Source organism: Cebus imitator, unplaced genomic scaffold (genome assembly GCF_001604975.1).
Source record: "Cebus imitator isolate Cc_AM_T3 unplaced genomic scaffold, Cebus_imitator-1.0 Scaffold32, whole genome shotgun sequence".
Classification (NCBI taxonomy): Eukaryota; Metazoa; Chordata; class Mammalia; order Primates; family Cebidae; genus Cebus; species Cebus imitator.
Window position 1 is genome coordinate 2,131,889 of NW_016107347.1, and position 11,825 is coordinate 2,143,713.

General features: G+C 49.3%; 1 pseudogene; it reads left to right on the forward strand.

The window, feature by feature from the left end:
• The first annotated feature begins 740 nt into the window (after positions 1–740).
• LOC108301117 lies at positions 741–1,575 on the forward strand (annotated as a pseudogene).
• The last annotated feature ends 10,250 nt before the right edge of the window (positions 1,576–11,825 follow it).

Below are 11,825 nucleotides of genomic sequence, written 5' to 3' on the forward strand. Positions count from 1 at the left end.
ACACAGACACAGGCACACAGACACACAGACACACAGACACACAGACACACAGACACAGGCACACAGACACAGGCACACAGACACAGACACACAGACACAGGCACTTACACACACAGACACAAAAACACAGACACAGACACAGACACAGACACACAGACGCACATACACAGGCAGACAGACACAGGCACACAGACACAGGCACACAGACACAGGCACTGACACACACAGACACACAGACACAGGCACACAGACACACAGACACAGGCACTTACACACACAGACACACAGACACAGACACACAGACTCAGACACACAGACACAGGCACACAGACACAGGCACACAGACATACAGACAGACACAGGCACACAGACACAGGCACATAGACACAGGCACTGACACACATAGGCACACACAAAGACACAGACACAGGCACATACATATCATACAGAAGCACACACAGACCAAGGCATTTTATCACAGAATCCAGAACCCCAGAAGTAAAGAGAAGACTCTCAAAGGGCAGGGAGTAGGGGAACAGGTCACATACAAGGATAGAGCATCAGTGGCATCAGACTTCTCAACAACAATACTAGAAGCTAAAAGACAATGAAGCTCCTTCCCTCGCCCTCCAGCCATGGCAGCTGCAGCTCTGACCTGGGAGAGTCCAGTGGCCTCACCTGCAAGTGGAGCAACAGCCACAGCCTCACTCCACCAGATCACCTCTTCCTGAGGCCTGACCATGTCAACTTCCCGACAGACCGGCACACAGCCAGGGTGTCTCCATCCATCATTCGGAGAGGGCTTCAACAAAGGCTTTGGTTTTGAGTCGGTGAAATGAGGTAAAAGCAAAGTTATGCGGTGGCGTGGAATTCTCAGAGTCTGGATCATATAATACAGACACTGGTAAAGTTACTGGGATTTTGGAGTCCAAGTATAAATGGTGCGAGTATGATTTGACTTCACAGAAAAATGGAACACTGATAACACTCTGGGAACAGAAATTACAGGTGAAGACCAAATTTGTCAAGGTTTGAAAATGGCATTAGATACTCCCTTCTTACCAAACATAGGAAAGAAAAGTGGCAAAATCAAGTCCTCTTACAAGAAGGAGCGTGCAAAGCTTGGCTGTGACGTTAACTTTGATTTTGCTGGACTTGCAATTCATGGTTCAGCTTCTGGGTGCCGGATGGGCTTTCACGGCACCAAATCAAAGGGGACAAGGAATAACTTTGCAGTGGGCCACAGGACTGGGGACTTCCAGCTGCACACTAATGGCAACAATGGGGCAGAATTTGGAGGATCAGTTGATCAGAAAGTATGTGAAGATCGTGATACTTTAGTAAACCTTGCTTGGACATCAGGTACCCGCGGTGCTCGTTTTGGCCCTGTAGCTAAGTTTCAGTTGAAACCCACCGCGTCCATTTCTGCAAAAGTCAACAACTGGTTTGACTGGGGTGGGCTACGCTCCACCCCTGAGGCCTGGTGTGCAGCTCACCCTGTCTGCTCTGGTAGGTGGGAGGAGCATGGATGCTGGAGGCCACAAACTTGGTCTTGCCCTGGAGTTGCAGGCTTAATTCAGATGAAAGAAACCTCTGGAAATGGATAGCAAAGCATTTGGCCCTGATGTATGTCCATGGTGACTAGCAGGCTTTTTCCCACTAAGAAGGTGATCAAAACAAAGGATGTAAACAGGAGCTGTGTTTTAAATCTTCAGACGGTTAACTTGTTAGCCAGTTTCTAGTCGTACAGGCTGTCTGTCGAGTTACCAGTGCCACAGTCCTGCAGTTATCTGTACGTTGTTTAAACGTTGTTAACTGTTAAATGTGCAACTCACCAGTCATGAAACGGACCTTTACGAAAACTGCACAGTTTTGTGCATGTTTGTTTTTACGTTCCTTTAAACATTGAATATTGTCATTGCATGAGATGAATTAGTGGATGTTTTAAGATGACGCTTAAATTTTTTTGTTAAATTCAACCGTGATTGGATTACTTTTAGTATTCCAGAACATTACAAATCATGGATAAAACAAGCATATAATTAATGGTTCCAAGTACCTGCCAGCAAAAGTCAAATCGGCCCGGTATCTCATTAATATTTTATTTTTCAGGTGAGCATTCTGCTTGATAGTTAAATCTGTCCCTAGATTAGTTCCATGAACTTTTTAAGACTACAATAAGAGGGTACATGTTTTAAAATTTTTTTTAATGAGGAAATGTCTCCACACTCCAAAGAAAAATAACTTCTAGCCTAGAATATTATGCTCAGCCAAATTCAATAATTTTATGCTCAGCCAAATTCAATCCAAGATGAGGGTAGAATAAAGATATTTCAGACATACATGCAGGCTAACTGGGTGGGCACTCTGTCCTCTCCGTCTACCCTGATTTGAGGTGGTGAGGTTGTAGATGATGTGCCCTTGGGGGCTGGTTTTTCAGGAGGTGGCAGACAAGAGAGATACCTGCATACAGTGGCTGGTTGGGAGATAGGACCTTGTTTTGGGGGCATGAACAATACCCCAACTACTGCCCCACTAAGGGAAGTTTGGAAGTCTAGGGGATATTGTTTGGTTCTCAAAATCACTAGGGGATGCTAGAGGCATCATCAGCTCCCTAAGGGCCAGGATGCTAAATGTTCTGCCATGCATGGGACAGTCCCTTAACAGAGAATTGCTCTGCCCATAATCCCAAAAGCACATCCTTGAGAAGGGCTGAATTAGACACTTTCTTTGGCTTTCACTGTGAGGCTGCTCATACTTGAGGAGGGGCTGAGAGAGTATAAAATGCTCTGGGGATGAGTCGGGTGAGGTGGAGGAGATAGCTGAATTGGGGAGAAGGAAGGAGAGGGAAATTACTCTGGGACATAAAATACAATGACCGACCAGAACAAATAGGAATGCCTGATGCCCCGCAAGTCTACAGAACAAACTCTGCTACTGAATTCTTTGTGTTGATGCCCACGTTTGTCAAAGGTTCTGTAACTGTTCTGTGCCGAAGTTCAGCACGCCTTGCCTGGACCAATGCTGCAGCCGCCTCTCAGGTCTCCCTGTCTCCAGTCTCACCTCTGCCCCTTCATCCACGACACAGGTGCTCCAGTGATCTTTCGAAACACAAACCGGATCGTGTCACTCCCCTGCTAAAAGCTTTCAATGGCTCCCCATGGCCTCCCCGTTCCCCAGGGAGTGTGCAGCCACGTTGGACTCATCCTGCAAGGTTTAGCTCCAAGGCTCCTGCTTTCTGAGACTTCTTCTAGTCGTCCCCTGCCAATGAGATCCTAGCATTGTCCTCTTCTGTCACAGCACTCATCCACAGCATGACATGAGCGTGTTTTTGTCTTGTATTTTCCAGGAGCCCAGGAGCTTTATGGACAGGACTATTTCTCATCCTTCCCTGACCCCCAGATCCTGGCACGGCGGTATGCATAGACACCTGCTGAGCGCCACTCCAGTGCTCACTGAATAGAGTTGACCATTTCTCCCTCACGAGAAGGCTGGGATCACACCTGTCAGCAGCATGAGCAAGGGTCCCACATCATGTCAGTCCTCCTCTGGGCAACTGAGTCTTTCACAGCTTTTCTGAGTCACAGAGGTCGCTGTGGAGCTGTGGGCAAGGCTCCTACAGATAGGCTAATCCAACAATGCCTCATCTGAGGCTAGAAGGCTGCATATACCAGAATAGGACATGGTCTCCTGGTGCCCAGGCCAGCGCCCCACCATCTCTCACCCTATGTGAAACGGGACTAATTGGAAATTGGTAACCATTTTTCCAGACAAAATGTGGGCTTTCTCATCCTATTCTCTCTTCTCACTGCCCGGAAGCTATGGTGAAGGACGTGGGGCTGGGAGGAATGGGAGATAGACTTGGAAGGTGACTTGAGGCTTCCTTTTATTCTTTTTATTTTTGAGGTGGAGTCTCGCTCTGTCACCCAGGCTGGAGTGCAGTGACGTGATCTCAGCTCACTGCAACCTCTGCCTCCTGGGTTCAAGCAATTCTCCTGCCTCAGCCTCCCTCATAGCTGGCACTACAGGTGCACTCCACCATGCCAAGCTAATTTTTGTATAGACGGAGTTTCACTGTGTTGGCAAGGTTGGTCTTGAACTCCTAACTTCAGGGGATCTGCCCTCCTCAACCACCTGAAGTGCTGGCATTACAGGCATGAGCCACTGCATCCGGCCCAAGACTTCCTTTAAACATTCAATATTGAGGGATCCTGAGCCTTGTTCTATAGGCAATGAAGATCTATTGAAGTTTTTGAGAACAGGGTGACCTGATTGCAGCAGGGCTTTAGACTGAAGGGAGAAGTGGGAAATGCAGGCCTCCAGGGACCTGAGCAGGAACACTGTCCCCATAAGTGATCTGTCTTTGGCTTATGGATGCCACAGCTGGTGGTGCGCAGGGAAGAGGTGGAGTGAGTCTCACCCAAACGGCGAGGTCTTTGCTGGGAAGTCTCTTGGTAGATACAAAAATTGAAAGGGAAGGCCCTGGATAATGAACAACAGGGAATCTGTCCCTAGATTCTGGGATCTGAATCCAAGGAGGGTCAAGAGGTCAAAACATGGTCTTGGGTCATGGTGACAGTAACTGGGTCCCACCAACGGAGGCAGGGACAGCAGCCAGCCCCTGGGAGCTTGAGCACAGAGCTGGGCAGCTGGGGGCATGTACCGGGGCCCAGAAGACCCAGTTCCATAAGGGAACATCACGGGGATACTCTATATTGTCCTGTAATTTGTGTTTTCACTAGATTTATTTTCCTTTCCAAACTTAGTAATGTGTCTTGTTAAACATCCAGCTTGTCTCTGCCTGCTCTGGAAACTAAGGGTGCCTGTGGGACTCTCGTTGGGATCAGTCTGCAAAGGAACAGCAGCTTCCTAGGCGGTGGGAGGACAGGGCCACTGAAGTGAGGGCTCCAGAGGGAAGGGCAGCTTGGCCACCTTCCCCTCCTGACGGAAGCCTCCCTTCAACACTGGGGATTTTATTAGGGGAAGTGAGACATGCCTCACCACTGCCTGCTGTGCAGACGTCAAATCTCAGACTCAGTTTTGTTCCGCTAACCATAAACTCCCTTGATTTTATCACCATTTGAGCATAATAATTTTTTTCAAAATCTGAAGTAAAAACGCACTGTTCTAAAAATAGGCAACTAACAACATGAAACAGAACTGTCTTTCCACCCCCAATCTAATTGTCTAAAAAAGAAGACAGGCAAATTGGTCCCTTTAATTGAATCCACCTTTTAAAAACGGAACCCTATGTGTGGACATGTAGCTTATTGGTCCAATGTTTTCCTTGTGAAGATCTGTGACATGTGTTCAAGTGTCCTCTGTCCGCTGAAATGCCATTTTCTAGGCTGGGCACCCACATTACAGCTCTAAGGACTCTCCCGCTGTCCCTGTTCCTGTCATGCACGTCCTCTATAACCCTTAGGACTGCAGTTTCCAAACTCCAGGGAACCTGAGAACCATCTGGACATGATTCCCTGGCCCTTCGTCAGCCCTTCCTCAATCCCTCTAAATCGGAATAGGAGGGTGGGACCCTGGGAATCTGCAATTTAAACTAGCACTCCAGGTGATTTTAATCAGGCGTCAGAGGACCAAACTGAAGGTCCCTACTTTACTGATGAATTTGTTTAAGTACACGTACACACGTATCTAGGCTACTGTTGATTAACCATCTACATCATGCTAGAGTCTTTACTAACTTTATCCCCTAATCCTTATACTAACTGCAACAGGTAAGCAACCCCATGTCTATAGCCACAGAAACAGAACTTGCCAAAGGTCACCGGGTTAGGAAATGGCAAGGCAAAGTCCATCCTGCTCCCCGGCCCACTCAGTTCTCACTCACTGCCTGTTCCCTCTGGAATGGAAAAGAGGGCAGCCCAAAAGGAACCAAGCACTGGGCTCTCTTCACAGCCTCATCCACCTCAGTGTCTCCCTCCCTAGCAGTAGGGCTATCCCCTCCCTGTTATTATTTGAAGCTTATTATTTTTCAGATACCTTCTTTCATCTGGATGCTTTTATCTGAACTAAATGCTTAAGTTAGGCTTAAACATTCTTTTAAAAATGTATGTTTTTTAATGACTTGAGATGGGGTCTCACTATATTGCCCAGGCTGGTCTGGAAATCCTGAGCTCAAGCAATCCTCCCGCTTCGGCCTCTAAAAGTGCTGGGATTACAGGCATGAGCCACTGTGCCTGGCCAACTTGAATATTCTTGACTTATTCTTCTCAGGGTGAAGCCTTTTTCATGATGGCCTCTCCTTCGTCTTTTCCCCTGCAAACCTAAACGGCCTGCAGAGTCACGCGGCTAACATCAGGGCCCTCCCTATCCCCCTTTGGACTCATCAGGGGTGAGTCTGAATCGATAAGTTTTCCATTTGGAATGTCCCCCAATCAGGAACATTTGATATGTCTGGATCTCATTTCTCCAACCTCTGACAACCTGCATGCCTGCCACAGGCAAAGAGGCTGAGCTCCCGGGGCCAGGAGTCTGATTCCAGTGGGGCAGACTCTGCTGGCCGTGCCCCAGCTGGGGGTCCAGTCGGCTGCTACACTTTCAAACAGTCCCCACCCTCCACCTGCCCAGGAAAGTGGTAAAGGGCTCTGTAGTTGTCCTCAGGACACCAGAACAAAAGTTAGCCTTGGGGGTGCACCCGGGACCTGGGGACCTGGGGACTATGGGCAGGAAGGATTGACTCAGTAACACAGGGCGCAACTTTAAATTCTAAACAAATTGTCCCTAGCTCTTTCAGAGGAGTTCTATGGAGTAGAATCAGCCTGCTTGGCAGGCGTTCTTATATTTTGGGGGCTCTACGAAGAACCAAGGAAGGAAGTCCATGCTTGCTGGGAACACAAGAAATTGTGACTCTGATGGGAACAGGAGATTCTCCAGCGGTGACGGGCATGGTGGAAGGTGGGCCAACAGGGCCATCTGGGACCAGTGGGCAGTGATGCCCATGTGGCTGGAACTTCAAGGCCCAACTTCAGAGTTGCAGTGACAGCAACTCAAGCTGCCATCAGGCAACCACAGCCAGCCCTGAGAAGGTGCAATGGAGGAGACACCAAGGGGGCAGGTAACACCCAGCCAATCGGACTGGCAGTCTGCAGTTCCACCTTACTGAGGAACATGGTGGGGGCAGGGAGGAGGCAGAATAAAACACGGAGGGGGTCTTGCTGTGAGGCAGCCTGTCCTCTAGTTCATGGGTTGGAAACTCCAACCAGTGAGCCAAATCTGTCCCACTGCCTGTTTGTGAACAGCTGAAATAGGACTAGATTTTTTTTTTTTTTTTTTTTTTTTGAGACGGAGTCTTGCTCTGTTACCAAGCTGGAGTGCAGTGGTGTGAGCTCACTGCAACCTCTGCCGCCCGGGTTCAAGCTATTCCCCTGCCTCAGCCTCCCCAGTAGCTGGGACAATAGGCATGCACCACCATGCCTGGCTAATTTTTTGTATTTCAGATGGGGTTTCGCCATGTTGGCCAGGATGGTCTCGATCTCCTGACCTTGTGATCCGCCTGCCTTGGCCTCCCAAAATGCTGGGATTACAGGCGTGAGCCACCACGCCTGGCCAGGACTGGATTTTAAATGGTTGGGGAAAATCAAAGGCATATTTAATGCTACATGAAAATGACATGAAATTCGAAAGTCAGTGTCCATAAATACGGTTCTATTGCAACGGTCATGCGCATGGAACAGTCAATTGCATGTATTTGTGTCATTTACGGCTGCTTTCGTGATAAAACGTTGGCAGAATATTTGTGACAGAGACCTGTGAAGCCTACAATATTGACTACTTAGACCTTTGCAGAAAAATATTGTGGCCTCTGGATCCAGAACCACCTTCATCACATCCTCAATAAGTTATTTCTCAAATTGGTTTCCACAGTGGTTCGGTCAGAAACTCACCCAAGCTGATCCCCCATGGCTGTGCAGGGTCTCTCGCCCTGCCCTCTTTCACCAGGCCTGGACTGCTGACCCGATTTGAAGTCACTAAATCATCTTATGGTGGAGGAGGCACTTGTCTCACAGGAAAACATGACGATGTTAGGGAGTGTGAGCATGTCCCAGGCCCAGGGCTTGCGTGGCGGAGGAACATCTGAAGCAGCAGCTTTGGAGGCAGGGCATGCCCCTGCCATGCAAAGTCCTCTGTTTATCAGCACCATTATTAGAAATGTGCACATCCCAGCAGAACCAGCAGGTCACACATTTACAAAAGCGCCTGCCACACTGGAGCAGGAGGGTTCTGGGCCTTTTCAATGTGCAGATTCTAATTCCTGGGACAGGGAAGTTGCCCGGTGAAAGGACTAAATGACTCCATTGTATGGAGTTTGCCACAGTCCTCTGGAGCAGTATCTTTCATTCTCTGCTAACCCTCAGCAGAGGAGGGGGGGAAGTGGGTATGAAGTTCTGGGGAACTTCGGTGAGTTGGCAATACCTCGAGAGTGAGGCTAATAGGTTGCTTAGTAGGAATTATGATGATATTGCAACCCACAGGCCAATGGGCATCGGGGCAGTCAGCCAGGACAGAGCACTGGCCAGTGCCCTAGGCTCCCAGCCCAGCAGCTGGACATGGTCCACGCCATCTTGACATCAGGTGTGAAACTGCCAGCCCAGGCAGCTGTGCAGGCTGTGGCATGTTGTTGAACCTCTCTGAGCCTTGGTTTCTCTTCTGTTAAGTTAGGAGGTGGGGTAAGGGGGAGACTACCGCCCTTACCTTGCAGGGCTGTCACAAGCATCGTGAAAGCATACATCATGCCCTTAACTGGCCTCTTTAGGTCTTAATAAATTGTAGCCGGTGTTTTTACTTCCTGATGTCCAGCCGAACCAATCTGTGGCACACATATGTTAATACTTTAAATACCACTTAGACACTTCTTAACTCCCCGAGCAGATTGTAAACTCCTCTGGGGCAGAGGATATCAAGTAATAGATACCATCTATGGGCATCTGATACTGGGCTTGGAGCTTTATTAAAAAATACCTGGCTTTCCTAATTCTTAGGAACCTGAAAGCTGGTATCATCATCACCTGCATCGTACCCGCAAGAACACCGGGCTTGGAGCGGTTGACGTGATCACGAGGGGAGCAGAGGAGCGTGCTGAGCTGGACTCTCCCGCTCCGAAGCCCCAGCTCTTCTGTCCCACTGCCTCTCTCTAAAGGGATTCTCACCTTGAATCCCCTGAACCCTGCTGGGCACCACACTGGCACTCAAGAAGCCGGAAACCCAGCCACAAGCCCCTGGCTTAACGTTTCCTAAAGCAGGGACTGTGCCCGATTCAGCAGCAACGAAAATTCAAAAGGCAAAGTCAAAGAAGAGTCCGTTTCCTTTCAGTAATATCTAAAGTACGATGGAAAATAAGCCTGCTGAAAAGCTGCCTCTTTCGCCAAAGCTAAAGATCGAGGGGACGCCTCTCCTGCTGTCCCCGGTCAGATCAGATGAGGGCCAAGGAAACTGATCCCTCATGGTAGGGGGAGGGGATGAAGGGCACAGGGACAACAAGGTACACGCAGATGACTGAAACGGAGGGGGAAAACCACAGAGGAGTGTTTCACATGGGATCCTGAGATTGCAAGGGGTGTGAGGACAAGAGGCTGCCGCGGGCCATTCACAGCCACCCAAGCGCTGCTTCTCCCAGCCTCCTGCTTACCTGAGCCAATGTAAAGATTCTTTTCAAAAAAGTCTTTGCTAGCTGTAGTGTTTATTTAAGGATAAGATGACCCAACTTCCACTATATTTAGTGCATGAAAACCAACAGGTGTTTGACTCCAGGAACTGCTTGGGGTTGTGCTGTTAGTTTTCTGAGTCCCCTCCCTTCTTGGTTTCATTGTTTGAGCGCTGCAGGTGAACTGGCTCCCTGACTTCTGCAAAAGCCCTCCCGCACCCCCCCACCCTCTCCAGCCTGCAGGCAGTTTCAGTACTCCCATACACGGCTGCCTAGGTAAGGTGAGGGGCGAGGGGGAACTGTGATGCTGTTTGCTTTTCAATTCCAATTTAAAACGTCATGCCAACCACAATAGGCACCCTATTTTAACTTCGTCAGTTGGCTTAATTCCTTATTCCAACTAATCAGTTTAATCAGTGGCTTTGGCCTCCTCCTCATTCCTCTTCAAAAGGCTTCTGTTGGAAGTCAGGATGTTTGCTCTCCTGTGCCTCTTCCGTGTGTCATCCTGTGAAATGCAGGACAAAGACAAAATTGCATACTGTAAAAGAACTGAGAGCTAGAGCCCCGGGGCCAGACACCCCAGAGCCAGGTGCTGGCTGTGGCAGCTGTATGACCTTTAGGTTTCCTCACCTGTAAACCTAGTTATCCTATCTCAGAGTTGTTGGAAGATTAAATGCTAATGCTTAGCACGGGACCTGGTGCTCCGTGAGCATCCCCCAAACATGTTAACGAGCCTGCAGTGGGTCCCCCCACACCTGATCCACAAAGGGAGGGTTGTCTGAGAAACGCCGCTGGGCCGTCCAAGGAATTCCTTTCCTGGATAAGTGGAAACGGATCTATTACCAAGCAACTCAACACCTCTTAGGCCCTTGAGAGGGGGCTCACATAAAAATGAATATTTGCAGGGTGATTTATGGTTCACAGAGTGTTTTCAGGGCTGTTATCGTGGGGGAACCAGGCTTTGCAGTCAAAGCTTGTAAGAGATAGAGCACAGTCTCTGTCTCTTACAAGATATGTAGCCTTGGGCAACACAGAAGCACACTGAGCCTCCGGAAACACTGCTACCTAGCCCCCGTGAGCCCACGTGTCTGAGGCCTGCAAGCTACATATATGCAGTGTGTACTTGGTCAACCTAAAGCCTTAGTCTAAAGCAAAGAGCTGTCACTCCATTTTTCTCATGGGTTTAGTTCCCAACAGGCCCCTTGAGCAAAACTTCATGCCTGATCCATATGGAAGGGATAGATTTAAATGGTTGAAAACATCCTGGCCAAAGCTGCTGTTTGCTGCCGTCTCCATCTCTCTAACACTACAGCCTTGGATACCTTTTTCTCAGGGAAGCATCTGAAAGAAAAGCGGCCACTCTGGCTTCTCATGCCTTTCCCTTAGGAACAGTTCCCATTTTCAGAAACTTCCTAAGTAAGAGGTGGCCCAGGGATGGCCAGTTCCGGTGACGATGCCCTGAGTTGGGAGACGTGTGATCTCCCAGCAGGTGGCCCGGGCCGCTCTGAGCTGGGTGAGGAAGGATATGAAGGCAAGCCGCCTGACATGCTCCAGCTTCCTGGATTCTGGGCGGCCTTGACAGAAACCTGCTTGAGAGAGTGGTGACAGAGTCTGAGGAGTGGCTCATCTGCCAGGGGAGCACGTGCTTCTAGATAGCACTTATCCCCAGGGGAGGGACACAATCCCACATTGCAGAAGGCACAGGGCCAGGAGGCAGGAAACCAGCATCGTGGCCCCAGCTCCAATGATGCTGTCACTTCAGACATGAAGTCACTTGACACAGCTTTAAGGCAGGGAGCAGGGGTGGACCACTCAGCCCAGTTTGGGCACCATCCCTGACTTGCCTCTGACTCTACCTGCCCTAAGTACATAAGGAGCTGAAGGCCTCTGGAGAGGATGAGGCCCCATGCCAAGGTGAGGTGGCAGAGTGGCACCATTGCAGTGAGGCTCTGGCTGCTCAGAGGTCATGTGGGAAACCCTTATAGGTCCCATTAATGTCATCAGTATCTTCCAGCTGATACTAATCCCGAATTACAGGCAAGCATGTTACCATCCCTCCCAGGCGATTACTCAGACAGTGAAGGAGATAAAAGAATCCCCACTCATTTAGAAGTGTGCTTCTGGAACCCTGGAGGTCCCAGGTGGCAACGGTGGGAGCTTCATTCCA